Source organism: Oryctolagus cuniculus, chromosome 11 (assembly GCF_051225735.1).
Source record: "Oryctolagus cuniculus isolate XC-2025 breed Fujian yellow rabbit chromosome 11, ASM5122573v1, whole genome shotgun sequence".
Taxonomy (NCBI): domain Eukaryota; kingdom Metazoa; phylum Chordata; class Mammalia; order Lagomorpha; family Leporidae; genus Oryctolagus; species Oryctolagus cuniculus.
In genome coordinates this window covers 20,172,550-20,188,806 of record NC_142877.1, presented here as the reverse complement: position 1 = coordinate 20,188,806, position 16,257 = coordinate 20,172,550, and the positions used below count along the sequence as shown (strand labels likewise).

The window sequence follows — 16,257 nt, the reverse complement described above, 5'->3', positions numbered from 1 at the left end:
TATGTTTCCCGTTCCCCTTATAATCTCATCTCCTGAGAGAACCATATTAACAGTCTGGGGTGTTTTCTCCCACACATCATGCCAAGCTAATACATATATATGCAAATGCAGTCTGGAGCTTTCTCCTTTTTCAAAACAATATCATATTGTACTCATTACTCTGTGATTTGACATTTTCCTATTATAATGTACCGTGGACATCATTCAAGATCAACCCTTCCAGATATAATAGATTGTCCTCCATAGCCGTGGAATATTTGTCAGTTTGGATATGGCAGAATTTATTCAACTAGTTTCTTGTTTATAGACTTTTAAGTGATGTCCAATTTTTGCTGCTATAACTAGTGTTCAATAAACATCCATTGGTTATGTTCACGTGTCCTGTTGCATTTCTTTCTGTAGGATAGATTCCCAAAGCTACATTGCTGAGTGAAAGAGTCCACTTTTAACTTTAATAAATCCTGACAGGTTATTCTCTCAAAATGTTGCTGTCATTCACACTTTCTCCAGGGACACAGGGAGTTCTCATGTCTCTGTAACCTCTCCACATGGGCTATCATCAATTCACAAGATTCTCCTACCCCACAATGATGAGCAAGTGAGCAAAAAGGAAAAAAGCAGAAATGAAAAACAAACAATACCTCAAAATCACAGTATTTTATTTTTAATTACTTATTTGAGAGGCAAAGAGACAACGCTAGAGAGAGAGAACTCCCATCTGCTGGTTCACTCACCCAAATGTCCGTAACAGAGCTGGGCTGGGCAGAAGTTGGAACAGGAACTCAGCCCAGGTGTCCCATGTGAGTGGCAGCAGCCCAATTACTTGAGCTAACACAGCTGCCTCCCAGGATCTGCATTAGGAGGAGACTGGAGTCAGGAGCTGAAAGTGAATATTGAACCCAGGCACTCCATGATGTGGGACATGGGTATCCTAATCCATGTCTTACAGGCTAGGCCAAATGCCTGCCCTACATATTATTATTTTAACTTGCACTTATATTAAGGTTCATCATCTTCTCAAATGTTTGTCCATTGCATTTCCTTCCCCATGAAGTGCTTTTTCATACCACTCGACTCTATCTTTGTATCAGGTAGTTTCTCTTTTTATTATTGGTTAGCAGACTGTCTTTGCATGTTAAGAACATTAAACTGTTGTCCATTGCACGATACTACATTTATCAAGATAGGGAAGGTTTCGTAGAGGAAGAGTAAGTGGCCCAAGAACACCATGGCCGGTGTCAGCACAGGACAGGATCATGCTTCTAGAGTCCCAGCATGAAGCTTTATTGTGCCCCATTCCATGGCTCAGACTTTTGTGGTCCATTCTCTGGGAATTGCTAGAACCAATGCCCCGAGTATGAGCTGAAGACTTCCTTCATTAGAATCAGCTGGTGCTTCACCGAAGTTCCAGTTCTGCAACCACATCCCAAACCTACTGAGCTAGAATCACTAGAAGTCGGGCCAAGGAATTTGCCTTTTAGGAGAGTTTGTTTGTTTTAAGGCTTTCCTTGTAGTCACTAAAAGTCGAGAACTATTCTCCTGGAAGCTCAAAGTTCATGCACAGGCACAGAGAGCACTAAACAGGCGGGGGTGGGAAAGCCAATGGGGAAATGGCAGAGTGATCCCACCACCCCCACCAGGGCCCCCAACCACAGCAAGTGTGTGCAAGGCTGAAGCATTGAGACAGAGCTATCACGGAGCCCTTTGATGCTGCCTTCCTAAGCCACAACCCAGCTTCTGTGGCAACAGAGGTGAATGTAATGTATCACTTCCTTGCCAGTATGAAGGTGTAAATGTCAATTTCTTCTGCTTTTTGTGAAGATTTGACAAAGCACTTACAGTGGCACCCATTTTAATCAACAAAGCAGCCAGAGAGATCACAGGGCAGCAAGTGTGCCATATCCTATCTGAGCTTTGGGTGGATTTGAAAATTGCACTTTTAATTAAAATTGGCATTTCTGAAGCTTGGATTGGGGCTAGTCATTTTGCTAGGGAATTGCAGACTGCAGGGCGAACAATCTGAGAGGGAGGTTTAAGAGCGCAAAGAGGAAAGCCTGTGTGTGAACAGGAGGCGCTTGTTTAAATAATGAAGTGGAGAAAAGATAATGTAAAAATGCCTCTGTGTTTAGTTAGGTTTCCACTGAGACCTGGGTAATTGCAGTGGAGTTGTCCAAGGTGCTGACGGCTGAGGGAGAGGAGCTCTTGAATGGATCCACGACGGCCAGAGGGAAATGCCCGATCTCAGTGCTGGGGTCAATCAGGTTTGGCCTCTTTTTGTGTTTCTTTCTGACCAATGACAAACACACTGCCAGGTGTTGTGTTACAGTATCGTTCATTTATTCAGTTCACAAAACTTAGTGACTGTCTGCTGTGGATAGCACATGGTGCTCTGAAACGCGTCACAGAATCACTGGCTCCTGTTGTAATTTTTGCACTGGACTTCAGAGTTATTTTGTTGTCAGACTGCAGGATTTTGTGAACCAGTAAATTTGAAGCCATCAAAGACAATGTTAAGTAAAGGCATTTAAGCAAAATAATTGTTACCTGTTTTCTCCATGTCTTAATAAAAGCAAAGGACATTTTAAGACCTTGGGGACTGGGTGTTCAGAGTTTAAGTCCCCACTTGGAGTGTCCACATTTCATATCACACTGCCTGGTTTGAATCTTGGCTACTCCACTTCTGATCCAGCTTCCTGCTAATGTGCACCATGGGAGGCAGCCAATGATGGCTTAAGTACGTGGGTTCCGTTCCTGCCACCTAGATGGGAGACCTGGATTGAGTTCCAGGCTCCTGGCTTTGATCTGGCTCAGTCCTGGCTGTTGCAGGCATTTGGGGAGTGAACCAGCAAACGAAAGGCATCTTTCTCTCTGTTTCAAATAAAAATGAAAGTTAATTAAGAAAGAATAAAATCTATCACCCAGAATAATGTAATAAATTCATCAAAATATTTAAAGTATATATAAAAACCTTAAAGAGAAGGAAATCTATAATCTCATAAAAAGGAACAATTAATTTAAATTGACTTTATAAAAACTTACTTCTTTGCTTTTTTTCTCATTTCGCTGAGAATCACAGAAAACATTATCATGGGAGCATCAGTTTCAAAACTGGCTTTTTGGAGTCATTGATCCAGGCCCTGGGGAAACAAACAATGTCTCTATAAACATGTTGATCAAAGGTCACCTGACTTCTAGCTGAACATCTGACCTAAAGAGTCTGCCTGTTGTATAGTTTTGTTAGAAATATCATCTTCTGAGGCTGGTGCTATAGCACAGTGGGTTAAGCTACCATCTGCAGCACTGGCATCCCATATGGATGCCACTTCAAGTCCTGGATGCTCCACTTCAGATCCGGCTTCCTGCTAATGTTCCTGGGAAAGCAGCAGAGGATGGCCCAACTGTTTGGGCCCCTACACCCACATAGGAGACCCAGAAGAAGCTCCTGGTTCCTGGCTTTGGACTGGCCATTTGGGGAGTGAACCAAAGGAGTGAAGACCTCTCTGTCTCTCCCTCTCTGTAATTCTACCTTTCAAAATAATAAAATATTTTTAAAAACCACCTTCTTCCCAGAGTTATAGTCCCTTAAACATAGATTGGGAGAATGTCTCTGGGATGGATGAAAGTGGAGGGAAGTAACACTTGTTGGCAACCCACTACAAATGTGTGACAGAACATGTGCTAGTAGCACTTACTAATCAGCTATATTCCAGATGAGTAAAATACTTAAAAGTAAATAATATGGGGACCGGTGCTGTGGTGTAGAGGGTAAAGCCACTATCTGCGGTGCCGGCATCCCGTACGGGCGCTGGTTCGAGTTCCAGCTGCCCCTCTTCTGATCCAGCTCTCTGCTGTGGCCTGAGAAAGCAGTGGAAGATGGCCAAAGTCTTTGGGCCCCTGCACCCACGTGGGAGACCTGGAAGAAGCTCCTGGCTCCTGGCTTTGGATTGGCACAGCTCTGGCTGCTGCGGCCATCTGGGAAGTGAACCAGAAGATAGAAGACCGCTCCCTCTCCCTCCCTCTCTCTCTCTCTTTCTCTCTCTCTCTCTGCCTCTCAAATAAATAAATGAAGCTTAAAAAAAATTTTTTTTAAAAGTAAATAATATAGAGAATATTTTATGCAGAAAAAAGCCAGAAAATGTAGACTTAACTATTTATCAAATCTCAGAAGGAAAGATGATTTTAAAATTGAAACAATTGGAGAAAAAGGAAAAGGTGAACAATTTTAATGGCCAAAAGGGAAAGATCCTATCAGATCTTTAAATCTCATTTTGAAAAACTTGATAATCTGTAACAGTTAAAAATTTTAAAATCTGGAAGCATAGATGTTGTGCAGTGAGTTAAGCCACCTTGGGATGCCTGCTTCTTCTATTGGAATGCTTGGGACTGAGTCCTGGCTACTCCACTTCCAATCCAACTTCCTTCCAATGCTTACTGGGAGGCAGTAGAAAATGGCTCCAATGCTTGGGCCCCTGCCACCCAAGTGAGGGACCTGGATTGGGTTCTTGGCTTCTGCCTTGAGTTTGGCCTAGCCCTGGCTATTGCAGACATTTGGGGAGTAAACCAGCAGATGGGAGATCCTCTCTCTCTCTCTAAACTATATGAAAATAAATATTTTTTAAAAAAATAAAACAGAAAAAGGTGAAATCCATTCCACATGCTATGCATCTGTTATGGACTATTTAGGGGAAGGGATACCGAATCCCGGTCGCAGTAAAATCTCTTAAAAACATTGCACTTTTGTGAATGGACCCCGGCTCAAATAAAAAGATTTGAAAAGCCTCGTTGGCTACAATCACAAGACTGCCAGCCATGAGATTCAGCTACCATCAAGAAAACTCACAACCTGGCCAGTGCTGCGGCTCACTAGGCTAATCCTCCACCTGCAGCACTGGCACTCCAGGTTCTAGTCCCGCTTTGGGCACCGGTTCTGTCCCAGTTGCTCCTCTTCCAGTCCAGCTCTCTGCTGTGGCCCGGGAGTGCAGTGGAGGATGGCCCAAGTGCTTGGGCCCTGTACCCGCATGGGAGACCAGGAGGAAGCACCTGGCTCCTGGCTTCAGATTGGCGCAGCGCCAGCCGTAGTGGCCAAGAGGCGTATGAACCAACAGAAGGAAGACCTTTCTCACTGTCTAACTCTGCCTGTAAAAAAAATTTTTTTTTCACTGATAACGGCACAATGGCCCCAACAAAGGAAGTAACAGACACTTGGCTTCACAACTACTTCCTTTGCCAGATTGGCTAATTTATGAGTTAAGTGGCTGAAACTGACTGATTGTTTTATGTGATAAAATGTAAGGCGGAAAGTAATCCTGCCTGACTTTGGAGTTTTATTGGCTTGAATTTGAATCTCAAATCTACCAAATAAAATTTCGTGACTTTAGGAAAATAACATCGCTTTTGTGAGTTCAGTCTCTCCTAATTCCCCTAAAGTGGGAATTAGGATATCATCATTGGAAGGCTACTACAGGGGCTGGTGCTGGGGTGCAGTATCCCATATGGGCTCTGGTTCAAGTCCCGGCTGCTCCACTTCCAATCCGGCTCTCTGCTGTGGCATGGGAAAGCAGTGGAAGATGGCCCAGGTCCTTGGGCCCCTACACTCATGTGGGAGACCCAGAAGAAGCTCCTGGGTCCTGACTTCGGATCAGCTCAGCTCCGGCCATTGCAGTCATTTTGGGAGTGAACCAGCATGTGGAGGACCTCTCTCTCTCTCTGCCTCTGCCTCTCTCTCTCTAACTCTGTCTTGCAAAAAATAAAATAAAATAAACGTTTAAAAGGAAAAAAAGAGCCGGCGCCGCGGCTCACTAGGCTAATCCTCCGCCTTGCGGCGCCGGCACACCGGGTTCTAGTCCCGGTCGGGGCGCCGGATTCTGTCCCGGTTGCCCCTCTTCCAGGCCAGCTCTCTGCTGTGGCCAGGGAAGTGCAGTGGAGGATGGCCCAAGTGCTCGGGCCCTGCACCCCATGGGAGACCAGGGTAAGTACCTGGCTCCTGGCTTCGGATCAGCGCGGTGTGTGATCACGCATAGCATGCCAGCCGCGGCGGCCATTGGAGGGTGAACCAATGGCAAAAGGAAGACCTTTCTCTCTGTCTCTCTCTCTCACTGTCCACTCTGCCTGTCAAAAAAAAAAAAAAAAAAAAAAGGAAAAAAAGAAAGGCTATTGCAAGGACCAAACACGGCATTGTGTGTAATGCACATGGTTTAGTGCTGACACATTGTTAACTGCTCCGTGATGTTTGTAATGCTATTTTTTAGCCATAAGTTCTGGGGTAGATGTCTCTTTCCATGGAATTCCTGAGCAAGTTCCTTTGGGGGGACCTGGAGGAATTGTCTTTGCCCAGAGAACTGACCCCCATCACCTCTCACCTCTGACCCAGAGATACCCCAGACCCTGTGTGGTCTCGTTTCACCGTGTGAACTGTGGCAATCCATGTCCCAGGCAGCAAGCCAGGCAGGAAAAGGGCCCTAGCGGAGCGAGAGGATGAAGAAATCGGGAATCTGGCGCACAGCGACAAGAGCTCATTGACTCCTGCTCCCCAGGGGCCAGCCCAGGCAGCTGGGGAGGCCTGTCATTAACTCTCTTTATTATCTACATTTTCTGCCTCACCGGCTCATCTAAGGAAGCAAATGGGACTGGCTGTAAGTCGCTCCTTGCATAGGCCTTGCTTCATTGGCTTCTGGAACTGCTCAGAGCTGGAATCCACTGAAAGCTCTGAGTGCCCACAGGGCGTTCGAACACATGAGGTGGGGAGCTGGGTGTGCACATAGCATGGGGTTTGTCCTGGGAGCTCATCCTGAAGGGATCGTGACCACTTCCAGTCGAGCAGGGGTTCTGAGCGCAGAATCTCCCACCACCGGCCGCCATTGGTAGGACCAGCCTTGTCCTTTTTAGCCAGACTCATCCGGCTCACCACTGGCATTTAAAACATGGGCTCTATTGCTACTATGGCCACAGGCATTGCCACTGGCGACAGTGAGGCTTCAGGTTGGTTATTAAACCTCTCTCATACTGTTTCCTCATTTTTCATATGGGAGTGTGAGAACACCTGTTACAAGGGTGCTGGGTCGGTTAAATGAATTGTGGCATAGCACGTGGCACGGCACAGTAGATTTTTGCCTTGCAGTTGTCTCTCTCTTCTTCACCCTGGATTGTTGTGGAATATCTGTTTGCTCCCAGATTCTTCTTTGTCCAGGTCAGCAGGATCTTTGGTCTCACCCACCTGGCTGTGCTGTGTAATCAGCTATTGAGTTTTGAAGCTGGGGACAATCCCAGAAGTAAGCTCTGTGCCTTGATGTGTGCAGGTGCTTAGAGCTGCCCCAGTGCCCTGGAAAGGCCATTCTGGGTACCGAGCCTCCCCACAGCCATTGACTTGTGAGTCCTGGGGCACAGACAGCTGGCAGGAATTGCTATTGGCACAGTGATGGCCCCACAGGGACCCTGAGAACAGAGTCCAAGAAGGATGTGTAGTCCAGAGATAAGACCAAGAACAGATTCCCTTTGGCGCTCAGGAGCTGTTCATCAGAAATCAACAGCACCACAGCCCGGGCCGGGCCGTTGACAGGCACAGGGTGATAACAACTCCGTGTGCTCTGGCCTTGCAGGACAGGCAGTCACTGGCTCCAGAGATAAGGGAACAATGAGCGACCCCTGTAGCTAGGAAAAGCCTGCACAAAGCCTCTAGGGCAAAGCAGCAGGCGCTAAAGGCTGCATCTGACCCTCCACCTCACCAGGACCCCCTCCTCCCAGCAGGCCCTCACTCAGATCCTCTTCCTGTAACAAGGGACCCTGGTCCCCACTGTGCACCCATTCTTTTGGCCCCAATCTCTAGATTTAGTCTTGTTATCTCTAGAGCACAGTTGTCAATGGATGATAAAGACACAGGAGGCCTGCACCAGGCTCACTAGGCTAGTCCTCCGCCTTGCGGCGCCGGCACCCCAGGTTCTAGTCCCGGTCGGGGCACTGGATTCTGTCCTGGTTGCCCCTCTTCCAGGCCAGCTCTCTGCTGTGGCCCGGGAGTGCAGTGGAGGATGGGCCAAGTGCTTGGGCCCTGCACCCCATGGAAGACCAGGAGAAGCACCTGGCTCCTGCCTTCAGATCAGTGCGGTGCACCAGCTGCAGTACGCTGGCCGCGGCGGCCATTGGAGGGTGAACCAACGGCAAAGGAAGACCTTTCTCTCTGTCTCTCTCTCTCATTGTCCACTCTGCCTGTCAAAAAAAAAAAAAAAAAAAAAGACGAAAGATGTAGATCTCAGGCAGTGGATGGAGTGGGCCGAGCTTCCTCTAGTTGGTACATCCAGGCTTGGACTGGACATTAACAACCTCTCTCCAGGATCAGACTCTATAGGGATCAAGAGATTGGGCATGAAGGGGCTGCAACCAGCATTTCCTATGTCTCCCCAGCCCAAGCCCCAGCGAGCAAAGCTGTTGACCCCACTCGTGGGCCCTAGTTTTGGGGTGAATTCTGCTGCCCCTGGCTCAGCTCTACCCCTTCTACTGCTGCACACTCCTTTGCCCACTACGTGCCAACAGTCAGGAAGTGGGAATTCAGGAAGTGGCAGCCCCGGCGGGATGAGTGATTTAGGGAGGCAAATCCCTTTACTGTCTGGACTCAGTTTCTTCAGCCATAAATTGGGGCTGCTAATGTGTGACTGTCAGATCTGCCAGGGGGTGTGAAGTTCCACAGGTACAGGGGAAGAGAGAGCTGAGATCTGCCTCCCATCACCCAGGCCCACCAGGCAGGGCTCAGAGCAGAGCTGGGTCTCAGCCTGGGGGTCTTCTCTGCCTCCTCGGGTGGCAAATTTGCCCTCCCATTTGCCTTTGCTGTCCCCCCTGATATGGGGGAGCTAGGCAGGAAGTTAGGCAAACATGAGCTGCAAAATATTCCAGTTTCTGTCTCTAGTCCTGTACCTTAACTCCACCCCCTTCCAGGCCCATCCAGTATGCACACTTTCCCATGATGCACCTGAGTCTCCTACATGATGAAGGAGAAAGTGCCACGATGAATATGTGTGAGCTGAGCTCCTTGAGGAGACAAGAATCTTCCAGAAGACCTCACACAAGAAACTCCACCTCCACATCGCCCCCACGTGCCTCATCTTCTGCTGCTTTTCTCGGGCCATTAGCAGAGAGCTGGATTAGAAATTGAGCAGTCAGGACTCAAACCGGTGCCCATATGGAATTCTGGCACTGTGGGCAGTGGCTTAATCTGCTACACCAGGATGCCAGCTCCTATAGTAACATTTTTTAGCCATTAAAAAAAAATCATATGAGGTAGAAGCTACTATTGCCCCCATTTTACAGATGAGAAAACTGTGGCACACAAAGCAAAGTAGCTTCCCCAAGGCCACACAGTTGTAAAGTGCTAAAAGAAAGACTTGAACTAAGGCAGTCTAGAGGGTGTGTTTCAAATTGCACTTGACCATATGCAGGTGGGTGGTAGAAGCATGGGATGGGGGAGTGTGCCAAGTTCTCCTGGGAGTATTTAGAGGGTGAGTGACTGAGAGCCAGTGAGCACCAACATGTAAGAGCTTTGGGTGGAGCCAGGAAGTGGAGAGCTAAGAGGTAGGAGACAGTGTTTGCTGGAAGTCAGATGGGAGAGCAGAGAGTTTGGCCGAAGCAGCACAGGCCACCAAGTGGTTAAGGACTCTGTAAAGGACATGAAAGGCCCCAAGGAAGCATCTGGGGAGAGTGGTGTGTAGTAGCCAGATTATAGAGGGTTGGAAGTGAATGAGGGGTGAGGCAGCAGGTGTAGACGGCTCCCATTAGGAAAGTCTGGCTGTGCAGGGAGCAGGAGGCAGGGGTGAGTGAGGGGAGATCAAGAGAAAGGCCATCCCGCCCGACCGAGGGGTCCAGAGCAGACCCCAGCCTGAGCCCCGGCTGCCCCCATCCCCAGGCCAGGCAGAGCAGAATGTGTTTGGCATGGGCTTGGTGTCAGTCCCCGAAGGAAACCCCCAATGCAGCAAGTGCCAAGCAAGCCCCGAAGACACAAATATTTACTCGACTTGTGCCCTTCTTGTTCAAACAGGGCGTTCTCCTCGGGAATGGGCTGAGCACTGCGGGGGGAGCTGGGAGGCAGTGAGGGCGGGGGAGTGTGAAGGAGCAGCCTTGGCTCTGGGGGCCACCAAGGAATCCCCCTGGCTCCTGAGCTGCTGGAATCCATGACCTCATCAGCGCAGCCAACTGATGCCCGGCTTCTCCAGGAGACATCTGTTCAAACAAAGCCAGCCTTCCCACACTCTCCCTGTCTGCCCAGATCTGTCGATACGGCTGGATCTGTCCAGTTGGGGTTTGTGCTTTTCTGCCTGTCTCCACCACAGGCTGTGTGTGCTCACCAGGGGACGTGTTAACGTCTGACCAAGGACGGGTCTGACTCTGGGGCTCCTCTCCGTGTGGGCTTCTTTTTGCCAGAGTGTAGGTGTTTGTAGCTGCCGTGGACTGTGACCACGTGTGCATGTATGCATTTGTGACACTGTCTTGCTGTGGTGTGTGGCTGTGCCATAAGACCACATGTCTGGGGCCACGTGTGGCTGTCACTGTTTCTGTCCAGGCTGTGACCAATTGTGTGCTTGTGTGTTTTTGGGAGATGGTGTATTACTGGGTATGACCTGGTGGTTCACTTGGGTCATGTCTTCTGTGTAAGCACACACTGGGAGACCACTGCTGACTTTATACATGGCTGCGTCGCGCTGTCTGGCCATGTACAAGGGGCCTGTGTGCTCCTCTGTGACCTGGTCACTGCGTCCCCTATAGTGATGCCTTGGGATGCCGTGCATAAAGCACCTTGTTGTGACTGCTCCTGGGAACAGAAGGACCCGGGTCTCTGAGTTTCCTGCCCAGTGGGTCAGGGCCACCCTAAGGAACATCTGACCAGATGTGGTGGCTATAACTGGATGATAGGAGAAGTGGGGAACCCCTTCTCCTTCACTGTTGGTTGGAGGTCCAAGCCCTACATCCTAGGAGAGATCAGATGGCAGGGGCCACACCCAAGAGGCAGCCAACCCAGTCACCGGATAAAAGAAAAAGCCTGGAGGGAGTTGGGGCGGGGGGAGTGAGCAGCCAGTGGCAACAAAGCCCAGAGCGACAAGTGGTCAGGTGGGGGCAAGCACCCGGCCTGGAGCTTCCAGCAAACCTCGGGTGGGGTTAGGTTAGCAACTGCCACATGTATCAGAAGCACACGGGATGGTCTCTTAAATGCAGATTCCCAGGTTCATGACCAAGGGTTGGGATTCAGTGGGGTGCTGGCCCAGGGCCCTGGTATCTTCCTTCTTCCTAAGAATCCTGGGTAGTTAGGGGACCACACTTTAAGAAATACCAGATTGGATCTCGTGTTGTGATACAGTAGGTTAAGCCTCTGCATGCACACTGGCATTCTTTAGTGCAGCACCAGTTCAAGTCCTGGCTACTCCACTTCTGATCCAGCTTCCCGCTAATGTGCCTGGGAAGGCAGTCCAAGATGGCCCAAGTGCTTAAGTGCTTTGCCACCCATGTGGGAGCTGGAATACCTGGCTGAAAGCTAAACCCCTGGAGCAGCTTTCTGCCACTGAGGGGTGGAAGCAGAGACTCAAGGCCTGCTCCCTTGTTCCTCTGGGGCTGTGATTTGTGGCTGTTTCATGCCTCCTCCCAGACATTCCAAGGGGACTGAGCCCAGGTGTCCAAGCTAACTCTGCTCAGTGCCCCACCCCTTAACTTGCTGGCTTTCTTCCCTCCCTCTCTCACTTGATCTTTTTTATTTTTATTTATTTATTTATTTGTCAGGCAGAGTGAACAGTGAGAGAGAGAGACAGAGAGAAAGGTCTTCCTTTGCCGTTGGTTCACCCTCCAATGGCCGCTGCGGCCGGCGCACCGCGCTGATCTGAAGGCAGGAGCCAGGTGCTTCTCCTGGTCTCCCATGGGGTGCAGGGCCCAAGTACTTGAGCCACGGCGCTGGCCCTTCTTTTTTATTTTTTAAAGACATTATTTATTTGAAAGGCAGAGTTACAGAGAGAAAGGAAGAGAGAGGTGGGTGGGAGAGAGGAAGAGAGAAATCTTCGATCTGCTGGTTCACTCCCCAAATGGCAGCATTGGTTGGGGCTGGGCCAGGCTGAAGTCAGGAGCCAGGAACTTCTTCTAGATCTCCCATGTGGGTGGCAGGGCCCAAGTACTTTGGGCCACGTTCTGTTGCTTACCCAGGTGCATTAGCAGGGAGCTGGATAAGAAGTGGAGAAGCTAGGTCTTGAACTGTCACCCATATGGGATGCCAGTGTGGCAGGTGGTGGGTTAGCCTGCTACGCCACAACACTGGCCCCTCGCTTGCTCTTTTTTTTTAAAGATTTTATTTATTTATTTGAGAGGTAGAGTTACAGACAGTGAGAGGGAGAGACAGAGAGGTCTTCCCTCCCCTGGTTCACTTCCCAGATGGCCGCAATGGCCGGAGCTGTGCCAATCCAAAGCCAGGAGCCAGGAGCTTCTTCCTGGTCTCCCACGCCAGTGCAGGGGTCCAGGCACTTGGGCCATCTTCTACTGCTTTCCCAGGCCATAGTAGAGAGCTGGACTGGAAGAGGAGCAGCCAGGACTAGAACCGGCGCCCATATGGGATGCCGGTGCCACAGGCAGAGAATTAACCTACTGTGCCACTTGCTCTTTTCTGCTGGTGCCTCCTGGGTCACCTGCCAAACACCCACACCCTGGTCTCAGGGTTGGCTTTTTGGGGATCCCAAACTAAGACACTTGAAACCATAAAGCCCCTCAGCCTGGAGCATCAAGGGGGTGCTGGGGAGCTGAGGCCGAGTTGGGGGGTGAAGGGGGAAGAGGCCCAGGTTCCTGCTCTCATTGCCTGGGAATCTACTCTGCTTTGGGAGGGTGACAGCTGCCTGCTCAGGCCCCCGGAAGCGTAGACAGAGGGTTCTCTGTTTCCTGCTTCCTCTCTGGTCTTTCAGCTGCCCGATCAATGTGATTGATCCTTGAGGATATCCATTTCCAATCATTGTTCTTCCAGCCCCAGGCTGCTGCCCCGGAGCAGGGAGCCAGCAGTTCCTCTCCAAGGCACGTTCTGGGGGCCCCCTTCTAGGCCCAGTGCTGGGGAGGCAGCACAGGCCTGAGCAGGATCCGTCCAAACCCCTGGCAGCTCCAGTTCCACAGGCCTCCTTCCAGCTCCATCTGGCCGGAATTCCTCGGCTCAGACTGTGTTTGGAGCGGAGTCTGTGCGGTCAGATGTTGCTATTCTTTAGTAAACCCAGCCCGTGCCCCTGGGGCAGCCCCACCATCTGCTCTGGCACACTCCTGCAGGAACGCACTGCATGACCACAGAGCCTTCCAGAGGGCTCCCAGCTGCCCAAAGGTCAGCCCTGTGGGTGGGGGACCAGGGTCATCTCTGACAAGTGACCAGCACATCTCAGTACACACAGCACCATCCCAGCTGTCCCCCAGCGCTGGAGAGTGGGGGTTCCAGGTCGAATCCAGGAGTCTCTGGGTTCAGCTGAGAGCAAGCTCACCCCACTTGCAGTGCCCCGCTGAGGAGTGGGTGCTGCCTGAGCACTGTGGGGAGCAGTCGAAGCCATCTGGACTCAGAAGAAGGTGTGGGGATGTCCTGGAGCCCGGAGTGGGGAAGGGCACAGGCTGTGGAGGCCCCCACCCCCACACTCCTCGGCCACCTCTGTGCTCCTCTTGAGCCTCAGTGGACAGGTCCAGAGCTGCTGGCAGTGTCCTTCCTGTTCCCAGTTCCTCTGGTGCCCTGTGAGCGGCGCAGGCCACCAGGAACTGCAACCCCCTCCCCATAAAAGATGAGAGTCAGCGATGAAGGCTTTGGGTTCCCCTCCCCCTGGTGGGACAACGTGGAGGCAGAGGATTCCTCAGAGTGCCTCCTGCAGGACAGAGCCCCAGCTGTTCACAGCATAACTCACTCATCAGCACCGCTTGTCTGCTTTCTCCTCGTCCCTGTCTCCCTCCTCCCCAAGTCCTCGCCATGCTTCCACAGATCCCCTTGCAAATAAACCCCCTAGGCCAAGTCCCTGCTTTGGGGGAAGCCAAACTAAGACAAGGGTGATGGCAAGCGTGTCTGCTCCCCCTGGTCTGTCATGGGTGGTGACAACTGTTAGTGCCAGCATGAAGAGCTGGGCAGAGCCTAAGAGGCCCCACCTGATGGGGCTGGTGGACACCAAAAGTGATGTCAGCAATATGCTAAGTAGCACAGGTGGGGAGTGTGGAGAAGGGAGCCCTCTGCACCAGGGGTCAGCAAAGGCTTCCGAAGGCGGTCACGTGAGCAGAGACTCATGCAACATCACAGCCTTGTCCTTTACATCCGTGAGAGAGTGTGGGCTCTCCTCCGGGAGCAAGGTGGGGCCGCAGTGACCTCAGAGTGCAAACTGCAGGAGGCGAGGGAGTGAGCCACAGGGAGGCTGGAGGAGAGGGTTCCCCAGCGAGAGAGAACTGGGTGACAAGGAGCGGCAAGTTCAGTGTGAAGAGAAGCTAGGAGGTCAGAGCAGGACCCACATGGCTTTGTGGGCCCCGGGAAGGTCTTGGGCTGCTGCTCTGAGAGGGATGGAGCCCCTAGGCTGTGGCTTGTGCAGACACTCGGCTTCTGTGTTGAGTGAGGCTGCAGCCAGACCCCGTGGAGGGAGTGGACTTTGTACTCAGATCTGATAGGGCTTGGCTCTCTCAGGAGCCTCCAGACCCAGCTATGAGGGATGCACAGCTGATCAGATGCAGCTTGGTGGTTTTGTGCTGAGAACCTGCAGCTCGGGTGTGTGTGTGTGTGTGTGTGTGTGTGTGACTGGTTTCCTCTGGGGCCCAGGATGGCGGCAGCACTGCAGGAGGGAAGCCTCCAGCTTCAGCCTTGCTCCCGGGTTCCTGGGCAGGGCCAGTCTCAGCAGCAGAACTCTCAGGACACAAGTCTTGCCCAAACACAAACTCCAAGGATGAAGGTGAGGGTGGAGGCTGTGACAGCAGACGCCCGTCGACAGGAGAGGCAGGGCAGATGAGGTACCACTGGACCAGGAGGACTCAACCAGACTCCCAGGGCTCAGACACCTCTGGTTGTCCCTTTTGAGTTTTTTGCCAGTGAGTTCTACCCAAGGTCACTCCCGATATTAAGAGTGTAGCAGCTGCAGTGGGCATTAGCCTACTGGTTAGACGCTCCTGTCTCATACTGGAGTGTCTGGGTTCATTTTTCAGCTCTGGCTTCCTGGCTCCAGCTTCCTGCTAAAGCAGACCCTGGGAGGCAGCATTGACGGCTCAGGTAATGGGGTTCCTGCCAACCACGTGGGAGGCCTGGATTGTTTTCCTAGCTCCTGACTCTGGCCCCTACCCAGTCCTGTTGTTGTGGGAATTTGGGGAGTGAACCAGTGGATAGGACATCTGTGTGTGTGTGTGTGTGTGTGTGCCTCTCAAAAAAAAAAAAAAAAAAAAAAAGAAGAAGAAGAAGAAGGAGAAGAAAGCATCAGCCTCTTGGATTCCTTAATTTTTCAAGTCCCAGGCCCAGCTCTAAACCTTTGGTACAAGAAGGCAGGAAGGACTCCTTGGTGCTCTGGCGTTGACGAGGTAAACCCACTCCTGTCTCCTAGGGGCCCCTGCTGGTCTCTAGTTTGTGGTCCCATGTTTGCTTATAATATCAGAGTGTCAGTTAACCCTGAGCACTCATCTACACCAGGAGGGGTGCAAACAACATGACCAGTACGATGGCTCGCCCCTCCTGCACCTAGGACAGACATACATCCCTGATTGATCGACATGTCCTCCCCCACTGAGGATGGACTGAGCTTTGCAATACAGGGCTCCTGCAAGATGCCGCCAGGTGATTGATTGGAAAACCCATTTGCACTTGAGTAAATGTCCTTGGGACCAGCTGATAGCAATGACGGTGATGATGATGATGCTGGTGTTGACGGTGAAGCTGATTGTGATGATGGTGATGACGATGATAATGGAGGTGGTGGTGATGCTGATGTGATGATGGAGGTGATGGTGATGAGGATGGTAACGACGATGTGATTATGTTATTTGCAGATATACCTTGTGGTCTGAGGCTTGTCGAGAGTTGTCAGCAGCTACATGCCTCCACAGCTTGTCCCTACAACCATCAAAGACAGGTCATTATGGGATTCAGGCCTCTTTAGGTTGTAACAGTGTATTTTTTCTCCATCACACTGGAATAAAAAGCCCCAGAGAGAATTATGATGTCTAAACCCGGGTTACAACTCTGTCTGTAGGGTCCACAAAATCAGCCTCACTCATAGCACAAGGACCAAGAAGGACTCTTACGAAACAGGGGAGGGCAGGTGATTCTCCTAA

The 16,257-nt window shown here is 50.9% G+C and overlaps 1 long non-coding RNA gene across 3 annotated transcripts in view; it reads right to left on the bottom strand.

Moving 5' to 3' along the window:
* Positions 1 to 690: 690 nt before the first annotated feature.
* The window catches only part of LOC138844303 (uncharacterized), a 32,844-nt gene continuing 17,277 nt past the window's right edge, over positions 691 to 16,257 (bottom strand). For 2 of the 3 annotated variants that reach the window (XR_016215821.1, XR_016215822.1), the window contains 3 exons: positions 15,979 to 16,036; positions 3,040 to 3,137; positions 691 to 2,868 (listed from right to left, as the gene is read on the bottom strand). This is a non-coding gene — a long non-coding RNA (uncharacterized LOC138844303). The remainder of the gene's footprint in view (positions 2,869 to 3,039; positions 3,138 to 15,978; positions 16,037 to 16,257) is intronic. The other variant, XR_011379899.2, reaches the window with a different exon arrangement.